This window comes from Tachyglossus aculeatus, chromosome 3 (assembly GCF_015852505.1).
Source record: "Tachyglossus aculeatus isolate mTacAcu1 chromosome 3, mTacAcu1.pri, whole genome shotgun sequence".
Lineage (NCBI taxonomy): Eukaryota > Metazoa > Chordata > Mammalia > Monotremata > Tachyglossidae > Tachyglossus > Tachyglossus aculeatus.
In genome coordinates this window covers 29,156,273-29,175,289 of record NC_052068.1, presented here as the reverse complement: position 1 = coordinate 29,175,289, position 19,017 = coordinate 29,156,273, and the positions used below count along the sequence as shown (strand labels likewise).

Here is a 19,017-nt window from a genome sequence, read left to right as displayed (position 1 = left end):
CTTTAAGTCCTCCCTGGAACATAACACGAAAATCTCCATCAAAATGAGCCAAACCACTGTGGAATGTGTATCACAGACTCTTGTCCCATTTTTTTTTCCTGGACCATTTCAGAATTTAATCCCTTTTTACACGTTCAAAAGTTAATACTTATGGCCTTGATTCTTCCCCCCAAATTCCATCTTATTCCCATTTAAGTCAGGTGTTATTTGCCCCAAAATAACTCACAGCAGGAATCTCTGCTGTGCTCCATAAATGACGTGTTTCATATGCAACAGTTTTCTCCTTTTGAAACTTTGTAAACTATGGGAAACATGGTAGTAAAGCCACAGATTTCAGTTCCGTGGTTCTCCAACAAGAACTAGCCATATCCCTCTGATCCAGAACTGGAATAGAAAAGCTTAGCTGACAACAAAAGTGGCTAGTGGCAGCCAAGGGGAGGAACCAGTTACTCCAGTAGAATTCTTCTATGTTCATTTCCAATGCAGCTCCAGTTCCATTAGAGTTCCATTTGAAATTCCCTTCACAGAGGGCTAGGAATGGGAGAAGACTTGGTTATGGTTATATCGCCTATCCTCTAACTGTGAGAGTCACTCGAGGCTCAGTTCTGGGTCCCCTTCTACTCTCTATCTACACCCACTCCCTTGGAGAATTCATTCGCTCCCATGGCTTCAACTACCACCTCCATGAGGATGATTCCCAAATCTATATCTCCAGCCCTGCTCTCTCTCTCCCACTCTGCAGTCCCATATTTCCTCCTGCCTTCAAGATATCTCTAACTTGGATGTCCCGCCAACGCCTCAGACTTTAAATCCCTGAAACAGAACTACTTATCTTTCCACCCAAACCTGTCCTCCCCACTTTTCCCATCACTGTAGATGGCACCGCTACCATTCCTGTATGTATATATATATATATACACCTGTATATATGTATATATGTTTGTACATATTTACTACTCTATTTATTTTACTTGTACATATCTATTCTATTTATTTTATTTTGTTAGTATGTTTGGTTTTGTTCTCTGTCTCCCCCTTTTAGACTGTGAACCCACTGTTGGGTAGGGACTGTCTCTATATGTTGCCAACTTGTACTTCCCAAGTGCTTAGTACAGTGCTCTGCACACAGTAAGCACTCAATAAATACGATTGATGATGATGATGATTCCTGTCGCATAAGCCTGTAACCTTTTGTTATTCTTGACTGCTTTCTCTCTCATTCAACCAACATAATCAATCCATCACTAAATTCTGTTGGTTCAACATCCACAACATTGCTAAAATCAACCCTTTACTCTCCATCCAAACTGCTACAACACTAATCCAATCACTTATCCTTTCCTGCCTTGATAACCGTATCTCCCTCCTTGCTGAGCTCCCTGCCTCCCATCTCTCCCCACTCCAGTCCAACTTCACTCTGCTGCCTGGATCATTTTTCTACAAAAATCTTCAGTCCATTTTTCCCCACTCCTCAAGAACAGGCAGTGGTTGCCCATCCACCACAAGAGCGCGGGCTTGGGAGTCAGAAGTCGTGGGTTCTAATCCTGGCTCCGCCACTTGTCAGCTGTGTGACTTTGGGCAAGTCACTTCACTTCTCTGGGCCTCAGTTACCTCATCTGTAAAATGGGGATTAAGACTGTGAGCCTCACGTGGGACACCCTGATCACCTTGTATCTCCCCCAGTGCTTAGAACAGTGCTTGGCACATAGGAAGCACTTAAATACCAAAATTATTATTATTATTATTATTATCCACCTCCACATCAAACAGAAATTCCTTACCACTGGTTTCAAAGTGTTCAATCACCTTGCCCCTCTTGTCAATCAATCAACCAATGAATAGTATTTATTGAGCACTTACTGTTTGCAGAACACCATACTATGCGCTTCAGGGAATACAATGTAATAGAATTGGTAGATGTGTTCCCACAAGGAGCTTACAATCTAGAGAGTGAGTTAGATACCAATATAAATCAATAGAGCGATATGACCATAATCTTTGGGGCTGAGGGAGAGGTGAAAAAAGGGAGCAAATCCAAATGCAGTTCCTACTTCTGTTGATGCATCCTAGCCGAGATGCATGGAGAAAGCCTGTACCATGGGAGAACTGAGAGCATTTCTTGTCAGTCTCTCACACAACCACCAGCTTCTTCTTTCTCATGTGCAAAACCCCTCTACTCATCCAACATGGGGGATCAGGATGGGCAGGGCGGTGGTGTGGCCCTGAGAAAGGAGTTCACTACACGATTTTAGGACAAAAGTATTTATTGGAAACCAGTACAAAAATACTTAGGCACGCAATGCTTCTGTCACTGTCACCTGACTTACACAGCTCATGCATGCAGGACTCTCCAACCCATAGACTGCCTGCTGAAGACTAGACAGCAGTCATTAGTGAAATTGAATCCACAGAGAAAAGACCTGGGTCAGTAGTATACCAAGTCTACCCTGCTACCCATCTGACCCACTGAGTGGGTAAGCCCTCCCACCTGGTGATTGGCACCGATAGGTGTGTTTATATGACTGAAATAACTGAGAAAAAGTTTTCTGTGGGACCATAAATCTAACCAGTAGATTCTTCAGTAAGTTTTTAGCAAAGCTGAGCGTCACCCAGACAGGCTAGCAGGTGGCCACAGGGAACCAAACCAAACTCCAGTTTTCCAAGCTATTGTCAGCACCAGGAGCCCAGGTGACCCCCTGCCACAACTTGCATTAAATTAATTATGGGGAGGAAGATTCATGAGCCAAAACTACCTTGAGCTATGGCAGCAGAGGACCAGTCATGAAAGCTTTAATTATACCAACATCTACCACCCCCTCTGCTGAAACCTGGTAGCGGTGTCTTTGGGGAACTGCACAGTTATGGGAAAATTGCATTGGTGTAACCACTGATTCATTAAGCATTTAGTACAGTGCTTTGCACATAGTAAGTGCTCAATAAATATGATTGAATGAAATCATTAAGAATTAATGGGTTAGATGGAAACTGCGTCCTCGGGCGAAGGGAGCCGGGGTGGCGCATGCGCCCAGCGGCGGGGCGCGCGTGCACGGTAGGGCCCCAGTGACTGCCTCAGGGAGGTGAGGTAACTGAGGCCCAGAGAAGTGAAGTGACTTTGCCCAAAGTCAGGCAGCTGACAAGTGGTGGAACTGGGATTTGAAGCCATGACCTCCGACTTCAAAGCCCGGTTTCTTTCCACTGAGCCACGCTGCTTCTCTGCACACACCTCCTCTGCGTCAGTCTCTTTGCCTTCTCGACGTTCCCATCCAAGCCACCCCTCATCGCGGGAGCAACCTTCCTAAACCTGCCGGATGTGCTCTTCCCTTCTTTTTGGCCACCTCCTCCAGGAAGCCTTCCAGGTGGGCCTCTCCCGCTCATGTATTACTCCGCCCAACCTGTGACTCAGCCCTACCCCCCATATCACTCATATTATTTATTTATTTATTTTACTTGTACATATCTGTTCTATTTATTTTATTTTGTTAGTATGTTTGGTTTTGTTCTCTGTCTCCCCCTTTTAGACTGTGAGCCCACTGTTGAGTAGGGACTGTCTCTATATGTTGCCAATTTGTACTTCTCAAGCGCTTAGTACAGTGCTCTGCACATAGTAAGTGCTCAATAAATACGATTGATGATGAGGATGAGGAGGAGAAGTCAAAGAAGCCACTGTGATGGGCTTTCTCTGCTACAGATCCTATGATGTTAGGTCCACCACTAGCAGAATACTTCACACCCTTGTCACCTGATGCTATTGGATGGCATTGCATATTAGAGCTGGGGCTGGAAAGTGTAGCAGTGCCATACAGCAAACGACACCACTCACATCCACAACATACTGGCACAGACTTCTGTGGAGTTCAAGACCGTTCTCTAGTTTTTCCATAGTATTCTACCCAAACCATGGGCTGGAAATATGCTTTAGAGAAGAACAGGTCATATTTAACTTTAGGATATAAACATTTCCTCAACATGAAACTTACACTTAACAATGACTTTCTTTGAAAACCAGGCAGATTCACTCACCACTGATCTCCTATTACAATCCAACCCACACACTTTACTCCTCTAATACCAACCTATTTACTGTACCTCAGCCTCATCTATCTTGCCGCCAGCTTCTTGACCATGTCCTGCCTCTGGCCTGGAAATTCCTCTCTCTTCTTATCCGACAGACAGCTACTCTCTCCACCTTTAAAGTCTTATTTGAAGGCACATCTCCTTAATTCGGCCTTCCCTAAGCCCTCATTTCCTCTTTTCCCTCTCCCTTCTTTCACCCTGATTTGCTTCCTCTATTGACCCCTCCCTCAGCCTCACAGAACTCATGTAAATATCCTTAATTTATTTATTGGTGTTGTCTGTCTCCCCTTCTCGATGGTGAGCCTGTTATGGGCAGGGGATGTGTCTACCAATTCTGTCATATTGTACTCTTCCAAGTGCTTAGTACAGTGCTCTTCACATAGTACAGTGCTCTGCACGCACTGTGTTCAATGATTGATTGATTGATGAATCAATCTATGATTCAATGATTGATTGAATATGGGGTGTGGGGCAAGAGGGAAGGGGGAGAGGAGGCATATAGGAAAGGTCACTAAAGAGATTGCTGCATTTTTCCTGATTCAATTTGGAGGTAGAATTGACTCCCTAATAAAGATGAACTTCTGCCCTATTTTTATAATGCACCACTCTAGTTCCACCCTCCCATAAAGGCCAATTCTTCATTTTGATCTCTGTCAAACAAAAATAATTATTGAATGGCTCCATATCTGTGGTCTTCAGTTAGAGGTCAGATGTAGCATACTTACAATTCCTACATTCTAGGAGCTTACATGCTAAATCAGATAACTAAGAACATTCATTCATTCATTCAACCGTATTTATTGAGCGCTTACTGTGTGCAGAGCACTGTACTAAGCGCTTGGGAAGTACAAGTCGGTAATATATAGAGACAGTCTCTACCCAACAATGGGCTCACAGTCTAGAAGTGGGAGACAGACAACAAAAAAAGCATATTAACAAAAATAAAATAAATAGAATAGTAAATATGATAGTGTAAGCAAACCCCCAGGCACTTTCCTCCAACCCCATTCCCCCTTGGGAAATGCTGGCTTTCTCCCTCTTGCCGCTCTCCCGGCCAGCCAAAAACCTAAACATCTAAACATCTAAACATTTAGACATCTAAAACCTCGGAGTCCTTCAGGCCCCACCAGCAGTGAACCAACTGCCTTCCTCCCTGAGGTCCAAACCAGGCTTGCCCACCATCCCTCCATGCTATAAGTAGCAGCGTGGCTCAGCGGGAAGAGGCCGGACTTAGGAGTCGGAGGTCATGGGTTCAAATCCCAGCTCTGCCAATTGTCAGCTGTGTGACCTTAGGCAAGTCACCTGCTTCTCTGGGCCTCAGTTACCTCATCTGCAAAATGGGGATGGAGACTGTGAGCCCCATGTGGGACAACCCAATCACCCTGTATCCTCCCCAGTGCCCAGAACAGTGCTCGGCACACAGTAAGCGCTCAACAAATGCCATCATTATAACTGCATACCAGTTTAAAATCGGAGACCTAACAGCACACCAAGAGCATAAAAAGTATGAATTCTTATTCATGGGATTAAACGTTTAGCTGTTTATGATGGTTTAAACTGGGTTATTGCAGCTAAGACTTAAAGAGGCCCTAAATAGGATGAGAGACTATATCCCACAATACTACAGCAATTTTAATCCCAAACCCGTGAGGTTAATAGTCTCACCTGGGGAGGATAACTTCAAGACACAGAGTTGCCAATATACTGTGTCAGGGAACCCCTATCAGGGAGTGATGTTTGGAAGCCATGGGTTCACTATTAAGTCCTGCATTTTTCAATCATGACTTCCTCTTCATTCTTTCAATTAAAACTTTATGATTGTTCTTTCTGCTGCTCAACCGCCAATGTTAGACTAAACATAGTCGCCCCCCTCCCCTCGACCATCACCGTTGCTAACATTACCCCCCCGGCTTCTTAGCACAGTGGCTAGAGCCCAAGCCTGGGAGTCGGAAGGTCATGGGTTCTAATCCCGGCTTCGCCACTTGTCTGCTGTGTGACCTTGGGCAAGTCACTTCTCTGGGCCTCAGTTACCTCATCTGCAAAATGGGGATTAAGACTCAGTCCCATGTGGGACAGGGACTGTGCCAACCTGATTATCTTGTATCTACCCCAGCGCTTCGAGCACTTAACAAATACCATCATCATTATTATTACCTTACCGATTCATCTTCTGAACCAGTATGCAAAGATGGGGTAGCTATGGCCCACAGTTAACTCTGAGGAGAGAGATTCAGGCCAATGCTTTTCTGGTGACTTCAGGAATACACAGTCTCTTGGCAGTAGCCCAGAAAGCGTTCTCTGTAGCCAAAGACTTGTTTTCCAAACTCTCTCCCCTCCTCAGTCTCTACTGGCATTTCCCAAACACATAGCTCATTGAACTAGGCCATTTCCTCTTTATTATCTACACAAATATTCTTAATTATTTCTTCTCTAAACCAGAGTACTTATTTCTTATTTATGGGTGTAAATATAAAGCCGGCAAAGCTCGTATTTTACAGACGGCTGTTCTGTTGGCACCAGAAGCTTTCCAAATTTAAGAAGCAGGAATGCTGATTCTATGCCCATTTTATTATAAAGGGGTTTACCATAAATACTGAAATTTGAATTCCACCCAAGTAATGCATTAATAGACACTAAACCATTAATAATTTCTCTAGTTTTTCATAAATGGGCGAAGTCCAATAAATAAACTATAGCTCTTTCACGGTAGAGCAGGGTTAACAAGTACCAAGGAGATTTCAAAGACAAACTACTAGCAGGGGCTGCCAGGAGGTAAGATTCATAATGAAACCACAAATTCTAGGGACCCATTTTTTACTGTCCGCCATGGCAAGTATCTAAAATTAAATGCTAAGCAGAAATCCGTCCTGGGATCTGACATACAGCAGTTTAGGTAAACAATCTCCGAAATTAAAAACAGATTCTAGATAATAAATAAATCCATGCATAGATCTCTCTGATAACAGACACCTCTCCCTGATAAATCAAAATCTGTCCTATCCCCATGGAGCATTTCTAAATTAGACCAGATGATTCCCCTAAAATATTTCATCTTGTCTCCTGTCCTAAAGAATGCTGGAAATTGATGTCTCCTAAAACATTTCCATGTTTGAACCCAAGACAGGTAGGCTAATTGCAAAAAGGGACAGGAGCCCGAGAGTCCAGGGAGAGGAAAGAAGGTGAGGCTGGGACTATTGAAGTTGGGTGTGTGTTACAGGGGAGGCTCCAATTTATTTCTTCCCAAAATGAAGAGCCTTCCCTCTGGAGATTTTACACATCTTTGAATTACAGATGCAGGCAAGATCATGCTTGGAGGTGGGTTTCTGTTTCACCTTACTACTAACCCTCAAGACTGTTCAGAGGACAGCAGCAGCAGCCAGAGAAGAAGAAGAAGTGGTAGCAAAGGGAAAAAGAAAGCATGGGTGCTTCCAGCCAGCGAGGTTGTTTGGAAAGGGTAGTTTGGAGTGAGCAAGAAGGTGCAGTCTGCAGGGCCCCTGACTATTACTAGCTGGTAACAGACGTGGCCCAGAGAGCCTAATATCGCGAGCTGGGTGGCCTGGGGGAATCCAAGCAACTTTAGCCAAATCCAGTGTCTCTGTTGGAGTCAATGAGGCAAAACGAAACTCTATGCTCAAAAGCCTAGGGCCCATCTCTTTTCTATTTTTTTAAAAAAGAAAAGAGAAAAGAACTCCAGCGTGAGCACGGGAGCAGTATTTGATCTGAGCTTAACTTCTGAGCTATTCCCGAAGTAGCGACAAACACAACTGAATATGAGGAACAGTCTCTTCTACTTCAGAACAGATAATGGCTCTGGGGTCATTCCATTAGTGATCACAACAGCTTTTAAAGGAAACACATATAACCCTGATACAATTAATGAAAGTAGCCTTACCGTTCTTTTCCACGTTAATGCCAAATGAATGTAAAAACCTTGCTCATTCACCAGGATGTGCATTAGATTTCATAAACCAAAAAGCACAATAAAATTCTTGAATGGGAAAAATTATGACTCGGCGTTCCTTAGGCGATTTTTATTCCCTGCCTGATTGGTGTAGCACATTGAATGGCTTGGTCAATATGGCTTCTGCATCCACTTTGAGAGAGAAGTCCTCATACTGGGCCGGGGAAAGCATCTGGCTCTGGGAATCAAGGCAGTTGGGTTCCAGTCCTGGCTAAGGCAAATAGGGGAATGCTTATTGGATTTGTGCCATTAGTGTGAAAGTTTCTGACCAAAGAACCACTTAGGGTTCTTCACTGGATAGAGAAGCAGCATGGCTCACTGGGTAGAGCATGGGTTTGGGAGTCAGAGGTCATGGGTTCGAATCCCGCCTCCACCACTTGTTGGCTATTTGACTTTGGACAAGTCACTTCACTTCTCTGAGCCTCAGTTACCTCATCTGTAAAACGGGGATTAAGACTGTTAGCCCTGTGTGGGACAACCTGATCGCCTTGTATCCCCCCAGTGCTTAGAACAGTGCTTTGCACATAGTAAGCGCTTAACAAATGCTATCATTATTATTATTATTATTATTAGGGTATTTCATGAGGTGCCCTACTACAGGAATGCTGAAAAATACCTGGTGAATGTGGGCAGCGACGACCACACTGGTAACTAAGGCAACCACTCGTGGACTCTGCTGCAGGCATTTCAGAGTAGCAGCGTGGCTCAGTGGAAAGAGCCCGAGCTTTGGAGTCAGAGGTCATGGGTTCAAATCCCGGCTCCGCCAAATGTCAGCTGTGTGACTTTGGGCAAGTCACTTCAATTCTCTGGGCCTCAGTTCCCTCATCTGTAAAATGGGGATTAAGACTGTGAGCCCCACGTGGGACAACCTGATCACCCTGTATCCCCCAGGGCTTAGAACAGTGCCTTGCACATAGTAAGTGCCTAACAAATACCATCATTATTGAGAAGCAGCGTGGCTCAGTGTAAAGAGCATAGGCTTGGAAGTCAGAGGTCATTTGTTTGAATCCTGGCTCAGACACTTGTCAGCTGTGTGACCTTGGGTAAGCCACTTAACTTTTCCGTGCCTCAGTTATCTCATCTGTAAAATGGGGATTAAGGCAGTGAGCCCCATGTGGGACAACCTGATCACCTTGTATCCTCCCCAGCACTTAGAACAGTGCTTTGCACATAGTAAGTGCTTAACAAATATCAACATTATTATTATTATTATTATTATTTCAGCTATAAATGGGAACAGCATGGGGAAAACTTTGACATGCACTGCATCATGTGCTGCACTTTACCTGCCTACTTGCTCATCGCACTCCAGGCCCCAGGAGGAATGCAACTGGCAGCAATGAGCGACTGCTAATTATGCTGCACAAATCACTGTCACTGCATTCCATTTCTTCAGGCGGGCCATTTCTTCAAGGAGTCTCAGGAATGAGGCTAATCCATCACCTTCAACAGGAGACCCCATCACTCAAATTGTAGATCCCCTCACCCTTCACCCAGGTGCTTTGACTTCCTACAGATCTTTGTTTGGTCTTTACGTTGTCTAGATTTGGTTTCTCTCTCTTTACATGTCTGTCGCCAATCACTCTCCCCTTGTTATTTTCAGACATTGAGCCTCCTGAGGGACAGGGACAAGGACAGAGTCTAATTCTCATGTGTATCTTCCTTCCCAGCAATTAGTACAGTGCTTGGCATACAGTAAAACAGCTGATAAATAATATTACTACTACTGCTAATGTTTAGCAGAGAGTACATACTACCCCTTCAACTACAATTACTTTTTCACAGACAATCTTCAATCTAAATCTAAGCAAGATTTTATTTTTTATAGCCAAGGTATTGTTCATTCATTCGTTCTATAGCTATAGAATTATAGCTATATGCACATCATTAACAGAATAGAATAGTAAATATGTACAAGTAAAATAAATAGAGTGACAAATCTGTACAAATATATACAAGTGCTGTGGGGAGGGGAAGGAGGTAGGGCTGGGGGGATGGAGAGAAGGAGAGGAAAAAGGGGGCTCAGTCTGGGAAGGCCTCCTGGAGGAGGTGAGCTCTCAGCAGGGCTTTGAAGGGAGGAAGGGAGCTAGTTTGGTGGATGTGTGGAGGGAGGGCATTCCAGGACAGGGGAAGGGCTTGGGCCGGGGTTCGATGGAGGGACGGTGAGAACGAGGTACATTGAGGAGGTTAGCGGCAGAGGAGCGGAGGGTGTGGGCTGGGCTGTAGAAGGAGAGAAGGGAGGTGAGGTAGGAGGGGGCGAGGTGATGGACAGCCTTGAAGCCGAGAGTGAGGAATTTTTGCTTGATTCGTAGGTTGACAGGCAACCACTGGAGATTTTTGAGGAAGGGAGTGACATGCCCAGAGCGTTTCTGTACAAAGATAATCCGGGCAGCAGAGTGAAGTATAGACTGAAGTGGGGAGAGACAGGAGGATGGGAGATCAGAGAGGAGGCTGGTGCAGTAATCCAGTCGGGATAGGATGAGAGATTGAACCAGCAAGGTAGTGGTTTGGATGGAGATATTCACATGGGTGGAGGATGAAGAGGGTTTCTGTTAAAAGAGATCATGATAATGATTCCTCCTCCATTGAAGTCCTAATTCTCAGCCTAAACATCCTTGTGACTGAATCATCAGCAAACGAAAATTAATCAATGAATGTTTTTTTAAGCACCAGCTGAATGTGAACCACTGTATTAATTCCTTGGGAAAGTGCAAAAGAAGCAAAGTGCATACAGGTAAGCCCTTTGTCTAGACTGTAAGATCCTTGTGGGCAAAGAACGTATATAACAAGTCTATTGCACTGTGCTCTCCAAGTGCCGATAATAGTGTTCCACACAAAGTAAGCACTCAGGGTACACCACGAAACAAATGATTTCTTGCCCTTAAGAAGTTTGATATTTAATCACAAATACAAATAAAATCAGTTGCAGTTGGCCCAGTGGAAAGAGCTGAGGCATGGGAGCCAGAGGACCTGGGTTTTAATCCTGGCTCTGCCACTGGTCTGCTGTGTGACCTTGGGCAAGCCACCTAATTTCTCTGTGTCTAGGTTTCCTCATCAGTAAATGGGGCTTAAATCCTTCTCCCTCCTACCTAGATTGTGAACCTAATGAGGGACTGTGTCCAACCTGATAATCGTGTATCCACCCCAGTGCTTGTCATTTGGGCTTCAGAAATAGTGCTTAATGAGTAACATGATATGAGTGATATGATTAATTGCATATTTTAGAGTACAGAGCACTGTACTCAGGGTATGGGAGAAAAAAAAGACATAATCCCTATCCTCAAGGACCATAAGTATTACACATAGATAGAGCAAGAGGAAGAACAGAGGTATATAAGGAAGTAGTATGTGTATATCAGAGTGAAAGAGTTGAATAATTGAATATGTGAATAAGTAAAATAAGAATTTCCTATAGTGCTGAGGATAGGAATAAAGTACATAAGTGCTACAGTTGACATAAACAGGGTGTTTTGAATTAATCAAGGAAGGCTTCCTGGAGAAGATTGCCCTATAGGGGGACTTTGATATTAGGAAGAATGATGACCTGCTGAATTTAGGAAGGAAGGAGAGCCCCATCTGGGATAACAACATGAAAAAGGGATGGGAGGTAGGAGAGTCACCCATGAGATACAGTTATAAGGTGAACTTGGAAGAAATGAAGAGAGTGAGATTGGAAATAGAAAGTAAGAACTAATATGGAAGATGGCAATAGCCGGTGAATAGCCTTGAGGTCAATTGTAACAGGATTTTGCTTGATGCAGAGAACGTTTGTAGGAATGAAGAGAGATGTGTGATTCTGAGGAATGAAGAGATGTGTTCCAAGTGCCACTTCAGGAAGCTAATCCATGTTGTAGTGATTAGTATAGACTGAAGTACGGAGAGGCTAGAGGCAGGTAACCAGTGAGGCTACAGTGTTCCTAACATGATATAACAAGAGTTTTGGCCAGGGTAGTAGGAATTTGGGTAGAAGTAAAGGGGTAGATCTGATAAATGTTATGGAGAAAGAGCTGGAAAAAGAACAAAGAGGTGCTCAGAGAAAGCAGGAGCAGTTGAAGTAGTAGTAAAGGTATCTATTGAGCTCATTGATGCCGCACACTTTTCTAAGCACTTAGGAAAGTTTACTAGAACCATAAGATATGTTTCCCACTTACAAGGAGCATGGACTTCAATGGGAAATATAGGCATAAGAATATTTACAAATGGGATCATTAAAATAAAAAATAATTGATTTTACAACTAGTTTATAGAAGCAGTGTGGCTCTGTGGAAAGACCACAGGTTTAGGAGTCAGAGGTCATGGGCTCTAATCCTGGCTCTGCCACTTGTCAGCTGTGTGACTTTGGTCAAGTCACTTAACTTCTCTAGGCCTCAGTTACCTCATCTGCAAAATGGGGATTAAGACTGTGAGCCCCACATGGGACAACCTGATTACCTCATATCCCCCACAGTGCTTAGAACAGTGCTTGGCACAGAGTAAGTACTTAACAAATGCCATTATTGTTATTATTATTCTATGAATACATACACATATGCTAAGGAAGGGATTAAATAAATACAAAATTACTAGAGATACTTGATGGGCTAATATGCCTTGATTAGGGCGAGTTAACTAGGGAAGGCTTATTGGAGGTGGGATTTTAGGAGAGCTTTGAACATTTTGTTTCAGAGATGAGAATGCTGCCATCATGCAACCTCCTCCCCGGAATGGAGCACAAGCAAGCAGTCTTGTCTTGTCTTATACTGTCAAGTCTTTTTCTAACCATAGCGACTCCATGGACACATCTCTCCCAGAACATCCCACTTCATCTGCAATCGTTCTGGTAGTGTATCCATAAAGTTTTCTTGGTAAAAATATGAAAGTGACATACCCTCGCCTTCTTCCACTCAGTAAACTTGAGTCTGCACCTTCGACTCTCTTCCACGCCCCTGCTGCCCAGCACAGGTGAGTCTTGACTTGTAGCAGATTGCCTTCCACTCGCTAGCCACTGCCCAAGTTAGAAATAGAATGGGTATGCCTCTGCTTGACTTTCCCTCCAGTAGCCAAGACTGGTGGAGTACTGGAAACTCTCCAGGTGCGATCCTGAGAGGGGCTTTAGAGGTCTAGAGAGCCTGGAACTCTAGGGTTGGTGCAGTGGTTATTGAAAAAAATAGAGGGTTAAGCCCACATTAAATTTTGAGGGGAAGGTATGTGGTTTTAAGTTCTTGGAGCAGTGAGGATTTAAAGAGAGTTGATGTAGACATAGGACTCGGTAGAGCTGAATGTTCTATCAGTTTTGTGGGACTTTCTAGGGAAAGTCTAGAGCAGGAAGAAGCAGAAAGTCTGAAAAGAGCAGGGATTGCTCCTTGCTGGGATCGAATACAGGGGCTCAACAGATGCACAACAGAGCAGGATGTGTCAGAAAGTCTGAGGAAAGCAGGGAATGCTCCTTCAACTTTGGAATGACCCCAGAGCACTGAATAAAGGGACTCTGTATACAACAGGTGCACAGTAAAATCTGCTGATAGCAATACTCCCCAATTTACTGTCCATCCTTCCTTTCTCAGTTATCGGAGCAGTAGAAGGCTGCACAACATTGTCCCCATCAATCCATGTTACATTTATCACTGCTGGCAGCAGGGTGGTATTGAGTTTGCAAGAGGCTAGTGGGGCTGTAAATTACAGCCCTGTTCTTACTGCACCTCACCTCCCATCCCCATGCAGGAAAAAGCCCAAGAAAACACAATAAGTCTGATCCCACCCCAAACCCTAAGTTCATTTATTTTGGTCAGGGGCTGGGTTGAGCCTTGGCCAGTGAGCCCGCCATGGGATTATGCAGGGGAGTGAGGGGGAGGAGGGGAGTGTGTGTGTGTGTGTGTGTGTGTGTGTGTGTGTGTGTGTGTGTGTGTGTGCTTGTGTGCGAGCATGCGCATAGGGGTGCTCAAAGGTGCCTAAGCTTTTCTACTCAGAAGAAAGCAAAAGACTCAAGATGCATTCTGATCATTACTACTCACAAAAGTAAAAAAGCGTACAAGGCCCACCTCCCTGTTAATAATAATAACTATGGTGTTTGTTAAGTGCTTACTACGTGTCAGGTACTGTACTAAATGCTGGGGTGGATACGAGAAAATAGGGTTGGACAAAGTCCCTGTCCTACATGGGGCTCACAGTCTTATTCATGAGAAGCCATGGGAAGCAGCATGGCTCAGTGGAAAAAGCCCGGGCTTGGGAGTCAAAGGTCATGGGTTCTAATCCCAGCTCCACCACGTGTCAGCTGTGTGATCTTGGGCAAGTCACTTCACTTCTCTTTGCCTCAGTGACCTCATCTGTAAAATGGGGATTAAGACTGTGATTACACTGTATTTTCCTCAATGCTTAGAACAGTGCTTGGCACATGGTAAGTGCATAACAAATACCATCATTATTATTATTCCCCATTTTACAGATGAGGTAACGGAGGCCCAAAGCAGTGAAGTGACTTGCCTAAGGTCACATAGCAGACAAGTGGCCGAGCTGGGATTAGAAACCATGACCTTCTGACCCCTGGGCCCTTGCTGTAGCCACTGGGCCATGCTGCTTCCCAAATGGTCCCAAATGTTCTAAAATGTTTTACCAATAATATCACAAAACTGCCTGCTGGAGAGCCAAATGGATGTTCCTACACAGACACAAGTCAGGAAACCTAGTCTACACTTGCAGAATATAATGTCTGGTTTGTGTGACATTGTCAGCGCCATTACTACAACAACCATCAATGTCAACACCAAACTTGCTGCCAACCTGGAGCAATGTAAGTTACATCCTCATTTCCCACAAACGTCTCCCTCTTGAAGCAGAAAATTTTGTTTCATTGAGGGATGCCACTTGGCTGGATCATAGCCCAGTGGAGAGCCTATCTTGACTAATGCTGTCAAGCTGCTTCAGTGAACCTGTACCCTGCTCCTCTCAAAAATGAAATTTAAAAGGGAAGCCAACGGCAGTCAACATTTAAAAGTGTACATTTCTTAAAGACTTAGAAAATGTAATTTCCTCTAACCTCCACAGACCCGCCTAGACGAGGAGGACAGCTGAGGTAGGGTGTTGAAAGACCTTTGGGCTGGCAGATAGAAAGACAGTCTATAAATCCAATGTGTTGTCATGGTAATTATCTCCGCTCCCTGATACGATGTTGGACAAACACCCAAACCTCATGCCCATGCTGCATGAATGATGTTCCTCTTCCCTCCCGCATCGTATCCCCTCTGGTAGAAACCTGTACACTCGGACAGTGACAAACAACAGGGCATGTTCTCACAGCAGGACCATCAGGTTCTCCTACCTCACTGCTGGTAGGACAGGCCTAGTGAAGGATGAAAGCTCCCTGTTCTGACAACCTTGACCACGTCTGCTTTCCTCCACAGGAGCTGCTGCCATTGCCAGAGCAGCTCGGCCTAGCCTGAGCCCCTCACTTTCTCTAGCGTCCTCTCCTCCAGTCGGTTGGTTTGGACGTAGACCGTTAGACGGCTCCATCAGAGCCAAAGCAGTGTGCTGAAAAAACCCTCCAGGCAGATCCGCTCTAAAACTTGCAAGGAAACTGCAGGGAAGGAAAGGGCAAAGAAAAGAAAAACTACATGATCCAGAATGCAAATGGACTGTTAGGACACTGGGACAATCTGGAAGGAATTTGCATCTTTCACCAACGGTGGAAGTGTTACTCCCATCTGTGGGTAGAATTTTCCTTAGGATAACTCTTGGGGAAGGGCTAGATCTCTGTGCTACTTTGATTCCTGCTGGTAGGTAGGGGCTCCTTGATGGGTTCTGGCCTGGGACTCTGATGGAAGTTTTCCATCTAGTGAGGTCGTTTTCTCTCTACTTAACCTGTACCTGGAGTAAAGGAGTCTTAGTTAATTTGGTGGATATTTCAATCTAGAGTCCTTTCCTCTCTCTTCCCCAGGCAAAAGTCTTTGGATCATGTGCCCTGGTCCTGTGTTCAGACAGCTCTAAGTATATTTTTTTTGCAAAACGGGTCCACAGTAGCAAATCCTCAGCCTTTGCCCCTGGTTTGTTCATATTCTTTCTGACTGTGATATTGATTTAACACTGACTTTAGTCATTACTCAGAGTCTAGTTCAGCCATAACAATCGAGACCCTTGTAGAGTTAGGTATAGGATACTGGCTGGCTTTTCTACTTCCTCTTTCCCCTCAGATTATTCTGAATACAGGTTGGTCCCTATTTTTGTTATTTTGACCCCTAGTTTGGTGTTGTACAGCCTGGGTTTCTAAATATAATATGCAAAAAGATATAAAGAAGGAACATGGTCTAGGTCTCATCCAATTCCGACTGGATTACTACATCAGCCTCCTCTCCAATCTCTGATCTCCCATCCTCCTGTCTCTCCCCACTTCAATCCATATTTCACGCCGCTTCCCAGATCGATTTTGTGCAGAAACGCTCTGGGCATGTTTCTCCCTTCCTCAAAAATCTCCAGTGGCTACCAATCAACCTATGCATCAGGCAAAAACTCCTCACCCTCAGCTTCAAGGCTGTCCATCACTTCGCCCCCTCCTACCTCACCTCCCTTCTCTCCTTCTACAGCCCAGTCCGCACCCTCCGCTCCTCTGCCGCTAATCTCCTCACTGTGCCTTGTTCTCGCCTGTCCCGCCGTCGATCCCCAGCCCACGTCCTCCCCCTGGCCTGGAATGCCCTCCCTCTGCACATCCGCCAAGCTAGCTCTCTTCCTCCCTTCAAAGCCCTACTGAGAGCTCACCTCCTCCAGGAGGCCTTCCCAGACTGAGCCCCCTCCTTCCTCTCCCCCTCTTCCCCCTCCCCATCCCCCCAGCCTTACCTCCTTCCCCTCCCCACAGCAACTGTATATATGTATATATGTTTGTACATATTTATTACTCTATTTTACTTGTACATATTTATTCTATTTATTTTATTTTGTTAATATGTTTTGTTTTGTTGTCTGTCTCCCCCTTCTAGACTGTGAGCCCGTTGTTGGGTAAGGACAGTCTCTATATGTTGCCAACTTGTACTTCCCAAGCGCTTAATACAGTGCTCTGCACACAGTAAGTGCTCAATAAATACGACTGAATGAATGAATGAATAGGGGAAAGTTCACGGGCCTGAGAGTTAGAGGACTTGAGTTTTAACCTCGTTTCTGTCAAATGCCTGCTCTGTGACCTTGGGTAAGTCACTTAACTTCTCTGTGTCTCAGGTTCCTCATCTGTGAAATGGGGACTAAATACTTATTCTCCCTGCCCCTTTGCCAGCCGGAAATGTGTCTGTTTGTTGTTCGTTCATTCATTCATTCAATCGTATTTATTCATTCATTTTGCATTAATTCAATAATATTTATTGAGCACTTACTGTGTGCAGAGCACCGTACTAAGTGCTTGGGAAGTACAAGTTGGCAACATATAGAGACGGTCCCTACCCAACAACAAGCTCACAGTCTAGAAGGGGGAGACAGATAACAAAACAACTCTCCCAGCACTTAGTACAGTGCTTTGCATACAGTAAGCACTCGGTAAATGTGATTGAATTAATGAATGGAGTCCACAAGGGGACAGGGACTGTGTCTGACCTGATGCTTGACACATAGTAAATGCTTATCAAATATCACTATGGATATAAGTAATATAGTATTACTATTGCTATAACATAGCCATCTCAACAGGGTTGTTTTTCCCGCAGAAGAGGAAGAAGATTTCTACTACCAAGTATGAAAAGCAGTAAATCACCCCTCTAGAGTGCTACCCATTTTATTTTTTAATATAGTAATGGTGCTATTACCTTTACACATTTCCTAAAACAGTTAATCACCGTTCATTAGTCAATATCAGGAATTAATAATAATCACAAGGTTAAAAAATTGGTTTCCTCTAGCATCTTTTAATTTTTCTCTTCTGTGATATTTCATTTCTGTGACACCCTTGCACTTGGATTTGTACCTTTTCTTTAACCCACCCTTAGCCCCTCAACCACCCTCAGCACTTATGTATATACTCATAATTTAATTATATAAATGTCGGTCTCCTTCTATAGACTGCAAGGTCCTTGTGGGCAGCGTGGCTCAGTGGAAAGAGCCCGGGCTTTGGAGTCAGAGGTCGTGGGTTTGAATCCCAGCTCTGCAATTGTCAGCTGTGTGACTTTGGGTAAGTCACTTCACTTCTCTGGGCCTCAGTTTCCTCATCTGTAAAATGGGGATTAAGACTGTGAGCCCCCTGTGGGACAACTTTATCACCTTGTAACCTCCCCAGCGCTTAGAACAGTGCTTTGCACATAGTAAGCGCTTAATAAATGCCATTATTATTATTATTATTCATTCAATCATATTTATTGAGGGATTACTGTGTGCAAAGCACTGGACTAAGAGCTTGGGAGAGTACGATACAACAACAAACAGACAAATTTCCTAACCATTATGAACTCACAATCTAGAGGCGGGGACAGACATTAATTTACATGCATACATAAATAAAGAAGTAAATTACAGATATATACATATGTGCTCTGGAGATGGGAGGAAGGATGAATGAAGGAAGAAATAATAATGATGGTATTTGTAAGCACTTACTATCTGCCCAGCAGAGTTCAAAGCACTGGGAGAACGGGTGACGCAGAGAGTCTACCAACTCTATTATACTATATTCTCTCAAGCACTTAGTACAGTGCTCTGCACACAGTAAGCACTAAATAAATCCATCTGATTCTAAAAGGAGCTCTAAAGCTATTGGGATCCTCCTCCACTTTCCTTGCACTAAGAGCAAATGTTGAAATTTATCAGGAAATTAGTCACATTTATGAACAGTAATGAAGAGCAACAGGTGTCTCCTGGGGGAAATAGACAGAAATTCTGAAAATTACATAAAAAATATAGATCAGCACCATAATCCGCTTCAGTCGATCAGTCATAGTTATCGAGTGCTTAGTGTGCAGAATACTGGGAGAGTACAACACAATAGAGTTTGTAGATAAATTTCTGCCTGCAAGGAGCTTACAGACTAGAGGGAAGACAGA

The 19,017-nt window shown here is 44.2% G+C and overlaps 1 protein-coding gene and 1 non-coding gene across 3 annotated transcripts in view; both read right to left on the bottom strand.

Annotated features, from left to right (window-relative positions):
* Positions 1–19,017, bottom strand: part of LRMDA (leucine rich melanocyte differentiation associated) — a 1,241,311-nt gene that overhangs the window by 598,466 nt on the left and 623,828 nt on the right. The gene's annotated exons all lie outside the window — the stretch shown is intronic.
* LOC119926062 lies at positions 12,987–13,124 on the bottom strand. The gene has a single exon (XR_005449975.1). It is a non-coding gene; the product is annotated as a small nucleolar RNA SNORA7 (small nucleolar RNA).